General features: G+C 37.8%; 1 protein-coding gene across 3 annotated transcripts in view; it reads left to right on the top strand.

Annotated features, from left to right (window-relative positions):
• Positions 1-10,655: 10,655 nt before the first annotated feature.
• The window catches only part of G3BP2 (G3BP stress granule assembly factor 2), a 40,044-nt gene continuing 36,909 nt past the window's right edge, over positions 10,656-13,790 (top strand). The window contains exon 1 of one of the 3 annotated variants that reach the window (XM_051967622.1): positions 10,656-10,864. The gene's annotated coding sequence lies outside the window, so the exon portion shown is untranslated. The remainder of the gene's footprint in view (positions 10,865-13,790) is intronic. The other 2 variants (XM_051967621.1, XM_051967620.1) reach the window with 2 other exon arrangements.

Below are 13,790 nucleotides of genomic sequence, written 5' to 3' on the forward strand. Positions count from 1 at the left end.
TAATATATATAAGGTGCTTTGAAAATCTTTAAAACCTACATGAATATTAGTTCATATTATTTCTTCATTAATTAAAAAAACTATCTCTCTCACTGGTACAGGACTCTTTCTTAATTAGTGAAGCTCAGTGCCTTGCACCTGTAGGAGTGGTGGAGGAGAGGTCTGACATCATCAGTTTCTCTGAGTCTCATGTGTAACTTTGGGCTCTTTTGACTTCTAGTTTCAAGAGAAAAAATAATAATGATAATGATAACTAACATTTATATAACATTTACTATGTGCCAGGCACTATGCTAAAAAGGACATTTTCATTATACAATGCTAATGTCACTTCATGTTGCTAAAGGGAGAATAAGACTTGGTAAGAAGCAGATATGAGAGGAGTTGACAATAGCTCCACATCCCTGTCCCCAGATTGCTACACCAGAGATTTGGGGGAATTTCCATTTCGTTGAGATCTGGTAGTCTCTGGTGGTTGAGCTAAGTTACTTTGCTCTCAATGGGAAAGCTCTTTCACTCTGAATATCTAGCATGTATTCTTCTATGTGTGCTTTATTTGGTTTCGATTTTGCTATCAGCTTAGATAAAAAGGTTTCTTTGCCAGTTGCTATGTATGTTTGTTAGTGGAATTGGTTATTTGATAAGAAGAGAGTCAAACCTTGTACATAAAGCTTAGGTTCGTTCTCCTTTCTCCATTAATGAATAATGATTTGACAATAGGGAAAAGAATCTATTTGTATGGAATTACTGGGGAATGGCTGAACAAATTGTGCTATGTGATTGTGATGGAATACTATTATGTTATGAGAAGTGATGACAAGAAAAAAAAGAAATGATGAGCAGAATACTATTAGAAAACCCTGAAAAGACTTGCATGAGCTGATGTGAAGTGAAATGTGCCATGGACAAAGTAACAGCAATATTGTAAGATAACCAGCTGTAAATGACTTAGCTATTCTCAGCAATACAATGATTCAAGACAACTCTTAAGGACTTATGATGAAAAATGCTATCTCTTCCTAGACAAAGAACTGATGGTCTCTTAATACAGATTGAAGCATGCTTCTTTTAGTTTCTTTATTTTTTGTGTGTTGTTATTATTGGGTTTTGGTCTATGTTTTCTTTCACAATAAATGTAATGTGGAAATTATTTTTTGTCCTTTTTCTTGAAGAGGACCACGATATCAAGGACCATGACAAATCAAATTGGAATTAAGTGAGGGAGGGCAAATATGTTTTGCATGTCTGCACATGTCTGTACCTATGTCAACCTGCTTGCCTTTTCCGTGAAGGGGGTGGAGAGGGAGAAAAGGAGAGAATTTCGAACTCAAAGTTTTTCAAATGAATGTTAAAAATTATTTTTCCATATAATTGGGGAAAATAAAATAATAAAGAAATTTTAACAGAAAAAACTTTTTTTAAAATTTAGTTTGATTCTAAATCCCCTAGATTAATAATACTTAATATTTAGAGTCTAAGCCTCCTAGATTAATAAATATTTAGATAATAATATTTAAGAAATATTTGAGATAGATGTAAATTTAGTCGGGCACCCCCTCACTTTGAGGAGAGGAAAGTGACCAAGCTTTTGGTCTCAACATTCTATTTTCCTTCCTGAGAGGAATGAAACTCTCCCTTGGATAAAGATTTGTGTAGCGGGAATGAGGGTGACAGAAGAAGCTAAAGATTTCTATTCAGCATCTCTCTGAGATTCACAATAACACTGTCATACCGCATACAGAGGGCAGCCTAATTACATGTAGTTGAGTGAGATCATTCAGTGCCCAATCAATGACTTTTAAAAAACAAGAAATTTTCAATAACAACCACTAAATCCTAGAAAAGATCTTGCTACATATGTGCATATAGATTCATACCTATCTATGTATGTAATAAAGCTAGCAATATAATTTAACAGTATAACAAATTATAAAACTAATAAAATATAAATTATTACTCATTCTCTTTCATCTGTGAGAAAAGTCATAGCCAGAGTCCTTCTAACCATCAGTCCTCTTCTTGATTTCTCACTTCTAGAATGTTTCCACCATTCATTTCTCAGAATCATAACCAAAGTCTTTCAAAAAATCTTTTATTTATTTACAATACAAGATTAAATTTGGTTCTCTCAAAGAATGCTCTCTATCTCTTTCCTTTCACAGTCTCTTTTCAGCTATGACAGAAACCTCTCTAGAATGACAGTTAAATTAAATCTTTTCACAGACTAATAGAATGACAATTAAATTCAGACTCTAATTTCCTTCCAGGCTCCTCAAGGAATGGCCATTAAAAAATCACTATTCAAGATTTCATTTCTTTTTCAAGAAATGGTAACAGTGTCTACAGTTTCTGTGAAAGAGGTTAATAAACATGGTATGAAAACAACAACAAAACAGAATTTACTGCCAACAGATTTTTGTAATAAATATAGGAATAGGAATAGGTTGAGAACACTGACTTTGGTTCCTCACTTTATCTTTGTTCTGACTCAAATTCATTTGCAGCTAAACCAGAGAGGATCCTGGGATTATCTAGAAATATCTAACTCTAAATTAGATACTTATCTGTCATAGGAGGCTATGATCTCTGTTCAAACATTAGGGCTGAAAAGGGTAGATTTAATCTTAACCAGAAGTAAGATTTAATCTTACTCTACCTGGCAGAATGTAGTATCTGTGGCTAAAGAACCATTAGGCACAGCTCTTAACAAGGCAGGTTCTAAGCACTGTTCTATAGAGCTTTTGAAGCTAAGATGGCTTAGCTGGCTTTGAAGAGATGAGCCTAGAAGATAGTAGCAAGTAACAAAGCTTAGCAGAGACTAAATGCTCTCCCCTTCTCATTCCCCATAACTATCATATACCTCTCAACTGTGACCAGCAAGAACAAATGAGAACTACAAAACAGAGAATTAGGCCCAGTGAAAGTTATATAACATCACCAGAAGACTTGAATTGGAAGAGAGTGCTCCAAGTTTATGGGAAAGATATTACATTTCAAATCTTCTTACTATATCATATACTTCATCAAATACCTTTTTTTTAAACTAATTTTAAGTTTTGAGAAGAGCAAAAATGAATACACTAGTGGGAATTTATATGCAGTCATTTCAGGGAGTATATTCCTGTAGAGTAACTTGAACCTTACATGAGCTATTCTGGGATCCCCATATGTGAGTAGGAGACTATCCTTGTATTGCATCAAATTAATTTTGATTACAAGAGAGAATTCCAGAGTACAAATGATACATATAAAAAAGTAAGGAAAAAAGTATACTCTATAATTGGAGGGGTTACCCAAGTAGGTAATAAACCCAGGTAGGGTTTATTTATTTAAATATCTTCCTCAAGTAAAAGATTGATGTTGTAGCATTTCCCTAGTAACAAAAGCATTATTCCATTCCTTGACCTGGAGTCTTCTCAGCCTAGTCCAAGGTTAAAAATGTAAAATCATTTGCATATAATATTTTATAAATGTATCTCAAATTGGCTTATAACTCTGCTTCCCTCCAAAACTCTGAGAAAAATCTCCAAATATAACTCATTCTTCATTTCCCATCAAAATTCATATCTCCTTCCCTATTTCATGTGACATCAAAGGAAAATATACTTGCATTATAGTTTAGAACATTTTCACTAAGAGAAAATAGAATTTTAAAAATACAGTATTAAACACATTAAATGTTACATGTTGCTCAGATAAAAGGAAAGAACATTTACTCTCTGGGGAAGCAACAAGCACCTCTGAAAAACTTGAATTCACTTTCCAAAGATGACTAATACTTTCAGAGGTCACAGGAAACAGATGATTATCCTTCATTTCTTCCTAAACCATATTTAATAAGAGGAAGAATATGCTTTCTACTTATCACAACCTAAGTAGCATGTTGGGATGTTCATCTAAGGATTCAGAGCCAGGACTTCTCCTTTTCCAGGGATGACCAATGATTTGATGATCACAGTGCCTCTGACTTCTTCCCTGGCTAGTCTTCTGCAAGTCTTACTAGTGCCTCTTAAACATTCAGTGCCCAATCCACTGATTCCTGGATACTGAGAGACCACTATCCTTTAGGCACTGAACCTCTTTTTCTCCCTCCTCAATCTATTCCATCTCTTTCAAGTCTGGCTACTGCCTTTCTGCTTAGGAGGTTTCTTCCTTTGTTATGGTTCTTATAAATTGATTCATTCAGTAAATTTTTAAAGTCTCTGCCCAAAGTGATAACCTCACATTTTATAGAAATTTTAGGAACTTTTGCTCTAACTATATAGACCAATATGAATTATGGAGATCCCATGGATCACTGCCTGTTCTAATGGGTGGCACATGGAGTTATAAAGCACCAATAACTTGAAGCCATTGATGTCACCTTGTTAGTTTACAAAAAATTTAACTGTCTTTTTCAAATCTATACATATTGCTTAATAACTACTTTATACCTTGAATGTTTGTACTGGAGTCAGGGATATTACCCACTTTGAGATAATAAGGTATACCATGAATATTTTTGGAGATTTTTTGGAGAACTTGAGCTAAAGAACAAAATTGACCTTTTTGGGTCATGTCCCCAAGGTGAGAACTGACTTGGATGATATTGGAGTCTTTCCTGAAGCCATGAGTTATAATGGGGAGAGGGTGGTAATGATTAGAGCCAGTTTTTACCAATTCATAAAAGCCATTTGTTAAATTTTCAGTGTGAGCATTTACCTTTGAAATTTGCAAGTGCCACAATTTAGGGCTTGATTTATTGCTTTGTTTGTATCTAGACTTAAGAAAGTAGTGGTGAAAATGTTAATAATATAAATTTATCTTAAAAGTATGTCAGGGTGCACATTTTTTCCCTTTTCCCACTTCCAAATTGATTACTAAGCATTTGTCAGAACATCCCTGGTTATAATTACCTATGTCAGAGCTGGAAATGACATTAGAGTTTACCTTGTTTAACATGTATTTTTACTAAAAATTGCTTCTATAATATCCCCAAGAAATAGTTAGTGAACTTAAATTTGGTGAGAAGAGTTAAGTGTTTTCTTCTTTCTTTCTTATTTATCTTCAACCAGTCAACCCACAAGCATTTACTAAATGACAGGTACTTAATATTATATGATATGGTAATAGAATACTACATAATATGATATATTTATTATATCATGCGTATCATGGAAGTACCATTTAAATCTCTGACATACAAAGACCAAAAAACCGAAAATTTCCCTCCTCTCACCAAGCTTACATTCTATTAGAGGAGATTCTGTCTCTATCTCTGTCTCTCTCTCTTTTACATACACACGTACATATAAATATATACATATACTTACATTTATATATTTATGCTTTAGAAAAGCATAGGCAGAATAAATATAAAATATAAAAATTTTTAAAATTTCAATGGTATTTTATTTTCCCAATTACATGTAGAAATAATTTTCAACATTACTTTTTGTAAAATTTACCTTTCTTCAAGAAAGCGAATTTCTATATTGCAAACAGAGAGGTGTTTAATAAATGATTGTTGAATCATTTCTTTTGCAAAAATAATCTGCAAAGGGATTCTTGAATTTTCCTTTTTTGGTGGAATTTTAGGGCATACAATTCTTCTTTTCCTTTCTCTAAACCTTTTGAAATGTGTTCTTCCCACCACTGAGGATGCACAATTCCAGACTGTGTTTGGCTTTTCTTTCTTTATCACAATTTTAATACAGAACAATTTATTCTCCCTTGGATTCCCATAATTTCTGCTTCAACAATTAGTTTTTCCTTACTGGTCAGAATCAAGATCAGGATGTCTTTTGTTCCATAAATACAGCTTGTTCTTTTGACCTGCTATCTTCTGGAAACAATTCTATACTTAGTGGCATGTTGTTATTTCAGAGACTCTCTCGAATTTCCTCAGTCTTTCATCATAGTTAATACCAGAGAATTTTTACTAAGGAAAGAGCACTGGCTCTGAAGTTCAAGAATCCTGCCTCTTCCATTTAAAACTATACCCAAAAGACTATAAAATTGTGCATATCTTTTATCCAGCAGTGTCAGCGTCAAGAGATCATAAAATAGAGGAAAGGACCCACATGGGCAAAAATGTTTGTAGCAGTTCTTTTTATGGTGGCAAAGAATAGGAGATTGAGTGGATGCCCATCAATTGAGGAATGGCTGAATAAATTATGGTAGATATGAATGTAGTGAAATATTATTGTTCTTTATGAAATGATGAACAGGCTGATTTCCTGGAAAGGCCTGAAAAGACTTACACGAACTGATGCTAAATAAAATGAGCAGAATCAGGAGAACATTTTACATAATAACAAGATTATGTGATGATCAACTATGATAGACTTCGATCTTCTCAGCAATGTGATACTCCTAGATAATTCCAATAGACTTGGGATAGAAAATATCAGATGCATCCAGAAAAAGAAATATGGAGACTAAATGTGCATAAAAGCATATGTTTGTTTTTTTCTTTCTCATGGGTTTTTCCCTTTTCTTTGGATTTTTCTTTCACCACATGACAAATATGGAATTATGTTTTAAATGATTGTACATGTATAATCTATATCAGATTGCCTGCTGTCTTGGTAAGGGAGAGAGGGGAAAATTTTGGAACTCAAAATCTTATCAAAATGAATGTTGAAAACTATATTTACATATAATTGGAAAAATAAAATATTATTGAGGAAATAAAGGGGAAAAGAAAGAAAGCACATTAATAAAATTTATTTTTTAAAAAGGAAAAAAATGAATCTGAGAAGTTACCTGCAAAATGAGGGCGGGGGTCTAGGAGGCTTCTGTGGTCTGTTCTAGGTCCCCCTATATCTGTGAAACTATCATGGGGGGGAGGGGAGGAGAGAGGAATGTGTACAGCTAAAATACACACACACACACACACACACACACACACACACACACATACACACACACACATAAACACTTTAAATTTTACAAACTTAAGTTCTTTATAATATCTTATTTCTTAAACTTTACACATATTTTAGGAATTTCTAGTTCCTTGGTTTCTTTTTTCTGCTTTGTCCCTATTTCATTTATTCTCCTTCCTACTAGCTTGTATTTTTGCTTCTGAATGTGCCCAAACTAGCCATTCCATTCTCTCCCTATTTCTATCCATTTTCACTTCTGCTGCCAAAGTGACTGTTATTCCTAAAACATGGGTCTGATCATGTCATTTTTGTCATTCAATAAGTTCTAGTGGCTCACCATTAATGGCCTTTAGAATCAAATATATCTTCCTCTGTTTGACATCTAAAGCCCTGTTTTTGTAAAGCCTAATGAACCACATGCACTGGAAAATTCTGGAATAACTTTATTTGTATTGAGTGTTTTTTGAATTTTTAATAATATTTTATTTTTGTAACAATTTTTGTAAAAATAATTTTTAACATTTATTTTTTAAAATGTTGAGTTCCACATTCTCTCCCTTTCTTTCTCTCTTTTGTGCAGCATGAAACAATAAGCAATCTGATATGGATCATGTAAAACATTTTTATATTAGTCATTTTGTGGAGAAACACTCAAAAAAATAAAGAAAATTAAAAATAGTATGTGCTTCAGTTTGCATTCAGACTCCATCAGCTCTTTTTCTGGAGTTGTATAAGTTTTTTTTTTTTTTTTTAATCATGAATCCTTTGGGATTGTTTTAAAACATTGTATTATTGAGAAAAACTAAGTCCTTCACAGTTGATCATCTTATGATATTGCTATTACTACATACAATGTTGTCCTGGATCTGTTTGATGCTGTTTGAGTGCCTAGTCACTGTTTCTAGGGACAGAGTGTGACAAAAAGAAGCCTTTTGTCAGAAAATGCACATATTCTCCTTGGGAGAATACTGCTCAAACAATTCAAAACCTCACTTGGTTCTGAGTGTCCAGATATTCGGGATTCCCGATCAGGGAACCATAAATATCATGCAGTTTGAGTGGTCTAGATTCCTGGTGGTCTAGAGGTTAGTGGCTACAAAAGAGTTGTTAAGAATACGCTTTAAATCGGCTGCGGATTTTAGGAGAGAAAAAATCCAATCATTCCTGAATTATTAGTTGCAAAATTAAAGTTTATTGTTGGATAGAAATCAGTTTACCAAGAGACTGATTTCTATAGTGGCAGATCTATGGAAAAATGGAGTTTTGCACTGAGAATTCAGTTCTCAGTGGACTGAGGGATCCTGATAGCTGAGTGAGCTATGTTGCCCACCTGCAAAGGACCTTCTTGATGGAAGCTATTATATTGGGTGTCTTGGTGGGGGTTGGGATAGCCCCAGCAGGTCAGACCCAGTGGGGGTTGGGTCAGCCCAAATCTCCTACTGGAATTAACAACATTCAAAAGGGTGCTTTTTGACCAGGATTTCTAAATGAATCAAAGGCCCTGGCATCCTGGAAAGATACCTTATCTGGGGAAGATATTCCTTTCTCAAGAGGGCCTGAGAATCTGAAAGGGATCACAGATCAATAGGAAATAAAGTTTCTTAAAGGGACCACAACCTGCTTCATGTTCAGTTTGCATCAGTTCATGTAAATCTTTCCAGTTTTTCTGAAATCATCTTGCCCATCATTTTTTATAACAACAACTTTCCAGTATTCCATTACAATTATAGACCACGATTTGTTCATTCTCCAATTGAAGGATATCCCTTTAATTTCCAGGTCTTTGCCACCACAAAAAGAGCTGCTATAATATATCAAGTGTTCTTAATCTAAAGTCCACTGACACTCAGAGTTCATATACATATATCAGAAAGTTTGTGAACATGGATGGGAAAAACTACATCTTAATTTCAATATAATTTATTTCCACTTAATCCAGTGAGTGTGGCAGTTGAGAGAGCAGCATCAGAACATGTATTACATACACATACACACACATTCTCTCTCTCTCTGACAGTTGTCATTCGTGTGTGTGTGTGTGTGTGTGTGTGAGAGAGAGAGAGAGAGAGAGAGAGAGAGAGAGATTTAATGTCTTTTCTCAATCTTCATCAATTTTGATCTCTCTGCAACCTTTGACTATTAATTTCCTCCTCCCTTTGGATACTCTTTTCTCTCTAGATTTCATGACCGTGCTCTCTCCTGTTTTTCCTACCTCTGTTTGATTATTCCTCTTCATTTTCCATTGTTTGATCTTCTACTTAAGCACACCCAATAACTTTAGTGTTTCTCAGGGTTCTTCTCTCTTTTTCCTCTAAATGCTTCCTAAGAACTTTCTTCTTATGAACTCCTATTGATTCAATTACCATCTGTGCAGATGACACCCAAATCTAGGTATCCAGCATTTTCTTTCTCTAGATTTTCAATCCCCATTATTAATTGTCTTTTGAATTCATTCCCCATCCCCCACCTTTATTCTTCCATTCTAGTACTATTGTGGACATCATCAGCCTCTCAGGCTAGAATGTCATTTTAGACTCTTCACTCTAACGATATATTCAATCTTTTGCTAGTCTTTCCTCCTTTCAATGGATCTCTCCTATAAATCCTTGTTTCTTCAATCATCCAGCCACCGCCCTAGTTCAGGCCCTGATAACCTCTCACCTGGATTATTACTTCAAGTCTTTCCCTCCAATTTATCCTCCACTCATCTGCCAAGGTGATTCTCCTAAAACTTAAGTTTGCCTAGTCACTCTCTAGTGATTCCCTATTGCCTTCAGGATCAATACAAAGTCCTCTGACTGGCATTCAAAGCTTTTTGTAATTTGGCACCTTCCACCTTTAAAAGTCTTTTACATTGTTCACTTTCCATGTTCTATGATCCAGCTAATTTTTCAAAGGACTCCATCTCCAGTCTCTGTGTGTGTGGACGAGCTGCCTAGGCCCAAGCCATGGCATTCTCTTCCTCCTAGTTACCCTGGCTTACTTGAAGACTTAACTCAGATCCTACCTAATGCCTACCTAATACCTAAGAGCCTCTGAGGCTCTTTCATCTACTTTGTCTATAATGTGTTATATGTATGACATTTGCACTTCGTTTTTGTGTGGGTACAAAAAATTTAATATTTGGACCAATTGTAGTTAGAACGTGACCTTTTTGAGAGCCGGTACTTTAGCCTTTCTTTGTATGTAAGTACCTGGGACATAGATAGCATTTAACAAATGCTTGCTGGCTGACTGGAAAGGTGCTAGACTAGGACTAGAACTCCCCGGTGCAGGGCTCTTTGCTTTACACCCCAAGGTCCACACCGGATTGAAACTGTAACCGCTTGCCTTATAGACAAAATTGCCACAGCTTTCTTTTCCCTGGCACGAAGCATCATATCATCGCATCTGCCAAGATTACACTGTTGCAGCAGCAGGAGAGCCTCCTGCGCCCGCCCTATTTTAGGGGAGGACTAGCTCCTGGGCTCAAGGCTCCTAGCCTCCAATGACGTCAAAGCCGCGGGAGCGCGCGGGCGAGGGAGAGCGTTCCAGAGACCGGTTCCGGTTTTCTCCAGTCCGGGACGTGAGATATAGAGAGCGCGAGAACGGGCGCCAGGGTCGCCGCGATCTGCGCGTGCTCAGAAAAGGGAAGGGGAGGGGGAGAAGGAAGGCGGGCCTGCATTGAGAGACTCCGTGGTTGGTCGACGCCTCACTAACGGGGATCCCTAGGCGATCTGGCAGGGGTAAAACAATAAGAGTGGGCGGTGGTGAAGGGGGCGGGACCCTAAGGTTCCCTGTCGCTCAATGCCAGAGCCCGGCGCCAGAGTAGGAGGGGAGTCGGAGGGAGAGACACGCGTGCGCGCGCCCCGCAGGACAGCGCCCGAGACTCGCTCGGGGGTTTTTTGTTGCGTCGGGGAGGCCGGGCCGTGCGGAACGAACGCGGACCATCCGTCGCAGCCTTTTCTGTGAACTGAATCTGTTCATCGGCTGGCCTCCGCCGCTGTTGGTTGGAGGTGTGTGTAAATGTCTGTGTGAGACAGGAGGAGGGGGGTAGCTGCTGGTGTGGTAGCCGGGAGAGAACAAACTGCTGGCGCACCGCGGCTCGAGGCAACCGTCTGGCGCGAGCCGCCGCAGGACATTGTTCTTGCCGGCGCCGCGGGCGCGCAGAGGGAGCCAGGGCCGGGCGCCGAGGTGAGAGCGGCTGGAGGTGGCACGGGTGCCTAGGGCCTTCGGGGGAGAAAGCGACGAGCGCAGACCTGGCTCCGGGTGGGGGTTAGCGGGGGAGGGGGGGAGATCTACTGCGGCCGGCACCGCCCTTCCCGGGGGTAGGGAGGGGAGGAAGGGGGGAAGGAGGAAGGCCAACGCGGGAGTCGAGGCCTTCGGGCACCATTGCTACGAGGCGAGACCTCGAGCCGGCCGAGGTGGAGGCTCCGGCGTCACCCCCACCCCCCACCGGGTGCATCCATATTTCCCCGGGTGGGGGGAGGGGAGAAAGGGGGGGTCTTCTACCTTTTCCTAGGCGGCCTCCCGTTGCAGGTGGGAGGCCTTTCTCCGCAACCTCTCTTGGCGTTTACTGTTCAAAGGAAGGGAGCTCATCCTGGTCAAGCCTCCCTTCTTCCACAGACCCGGAAACTGAGATGAAGGGACTTGAACCAGAGGTCTCGATCATTATGCCATTCTCCTCCGCAGACGTGCAGGGAAAAATTACTTGGGGGCGGGCGGAGATGTGGTTAGATAGATAGGCCATCCTTGTGTCTGTCGTTATTTAGATAAAAAATAGTGAAATCCAATTTTTAATGGATTTTTTGGGGGAGGTTGTTTTGTTTTTGCCATTTTAAATGTTATATTTAGTGCTGAATCTTGTTAATATACAAGCTTTCTTTTTTTGTTATACGATGGGCACGTTCACTTTAGAACCCACCACTGTTTGGCTCCAACCTACCTTTGCGGCCATGTTTTATAATAGTCTCCTTTACACGTCCCTGGTTCTGTATTCGATCCTTAGCTAAACCTCACTGCTAGCCATTCCAGATCGCATTTCTTGCCACCCTGTCCAAATAGGCTCCTTCCACACATGCCTTAGGGCCAGCTCAAGCATCCTCTTCAGCACTCCCCCCAGTTGGAAATAATTCCTTCTAGTAATCTCTTATCTCGCCGATTTTACCCATGCATTTATGCTGTTTTAACTTGTATCACATTGAAACTTATTTTTTACTTCCGTGTATCCAAACGTATCTTAGATAAGTGTCTGGAGCTTATGTCTTGTGGCATGGATGGGGGGATGGGCAGGAGACAGTGGGGGCGCAGCCGCTGCTTGAGGTTCTTCATCTTTGTCTCTCTAGGGCCTTGCGTGAAATAGGTTTAATAAATGTCTGTTAAAATATAATTCAGTGGATGGATATTAGGGTATGTATGTACTGTTGAATGATAGAGTACTGATGACAAGAAGGTCTCCTGCAGTTCATCAAAGTGCATGAATTGCATATACCTGGACCTTTATAATGCTGTACTTTCGAAGGGTTGAGGGCCTACTAAGCAAGCCTTAACAGTTTGAAAATTCCTACCCGAGTCTATATTTGCCTCTTAATTTAGACTTCATTATGTGAACAAAATGACCTAGCTAAACATTCTATGGGCCTTTGGGCATCTAATTTTAATTGAATTTTGGCAGATAACCTGAATTTGAATCCAAAAGGATGATTTTCCAGATGAAATAATTTTCTGACATAATATTTTATTTCTTGAAATGACCATGTATTTTCTTTCTGATTTCACTTAATTGTCTACTTTAACAATGCTTCATTAAGAATCTATAGGGGCAACTAGGTGCCATAGTGGATAGAACACTAGCCCTGAAGTCAGGAAGATCTGAGTTCAGATGTGGCTCAGACATTTAATAATTCCTAGATGTGTGACTCTTGGCAAGCCACTTAACCCCAATTGCCTCAACAACAACAAAAGAAGAATCTGTCTTGCTTGTGGTCCAGAATGTATTGTTTGTTACCTGATATCTGTCATTGTTCAAGTGGAAATATATAATTTGAGAAGCTAGTTTTTTAAAAAAAATTATTAGTGGAATCAATGTTAGGGGTTATAGTTGAAAAACAAATTTTGGTAGAGTGCAGAGCAGAGATACATTTATTTTAAACTTTGATATCAAGGCATCCTTAGTAGAGAAGGTAGGAAAAGCCAACCCTAATCTAGTTGATGAGGATTTTTTGGGGGGCAGTTTGAGCAATTGAGTAATATATTGTGATCAGATAACCTCCAATTTATGTTTTAAGTTATTTTTAATTGATTAGCATTTATACGAAATTCAGAATATCCTTTAAAGCATTTTACTGAAGAAAATAATTCAAGCTTTATTAGTAGCTTTCAAATATTTAAATTTGATATCTACTTGCAAATGTAGCATTTCATGCCTTAAAAACCTCTCCTCCCACAACCTTTTGATTTTTTTTTATTTTATCCTTTATTTTTCATATGATTAAACTGAGATGTAGCAGCTTTTGTCGTGCCCATAGGTTTGTCAAACTAGTAACTATCTTATAAATTCATTCAAGATTATGCCTGAATTTGGGTTTCTCTTTCTATCCTCCATTTATTTTTTTCCTTCAGCAAACATTTAGGAGTCAAAAATTGTCCTCATGGAGCCATTTTTAAAAGTTTCTCTTTTATTAACTAAGGCAGTTTGTTCCTGTGAGTAAAAGGGGAGGAATATTTTAAAGACTTAAAGATGAATATTTTTTTATAAAGCATTTACATATTCCTTAAAACCAAGGCTTAATGGCCAACTTTCAATCCATTTTCCATTATTGGGTCAATGATTTTTTTTTCCATAATTGGGTCAATAATGGCTGAAAACCTGTTTCTTGTTTCTACCATACAAGATGCCAGTATTGGCCTGCAAAATGATATATTTAGTGATTATTTTTTCTT

This window comes from Antechinus flavipes, chromosome 6 (assembly GCF_016432865.1).
Source record: "Antechinus flavipes isolate AdamAnt ecotype Samford, QLD, Australia chromosome 6, AdamAnt_v2, whole genome shotgun sequence".
Classification (NCBI taxonomy): Eukaryota; Metazoa; Chordata; class Mammalia; order Dasyuromorphia; family Dasyuridae; genus Antechinus; species Antechinus flavipes.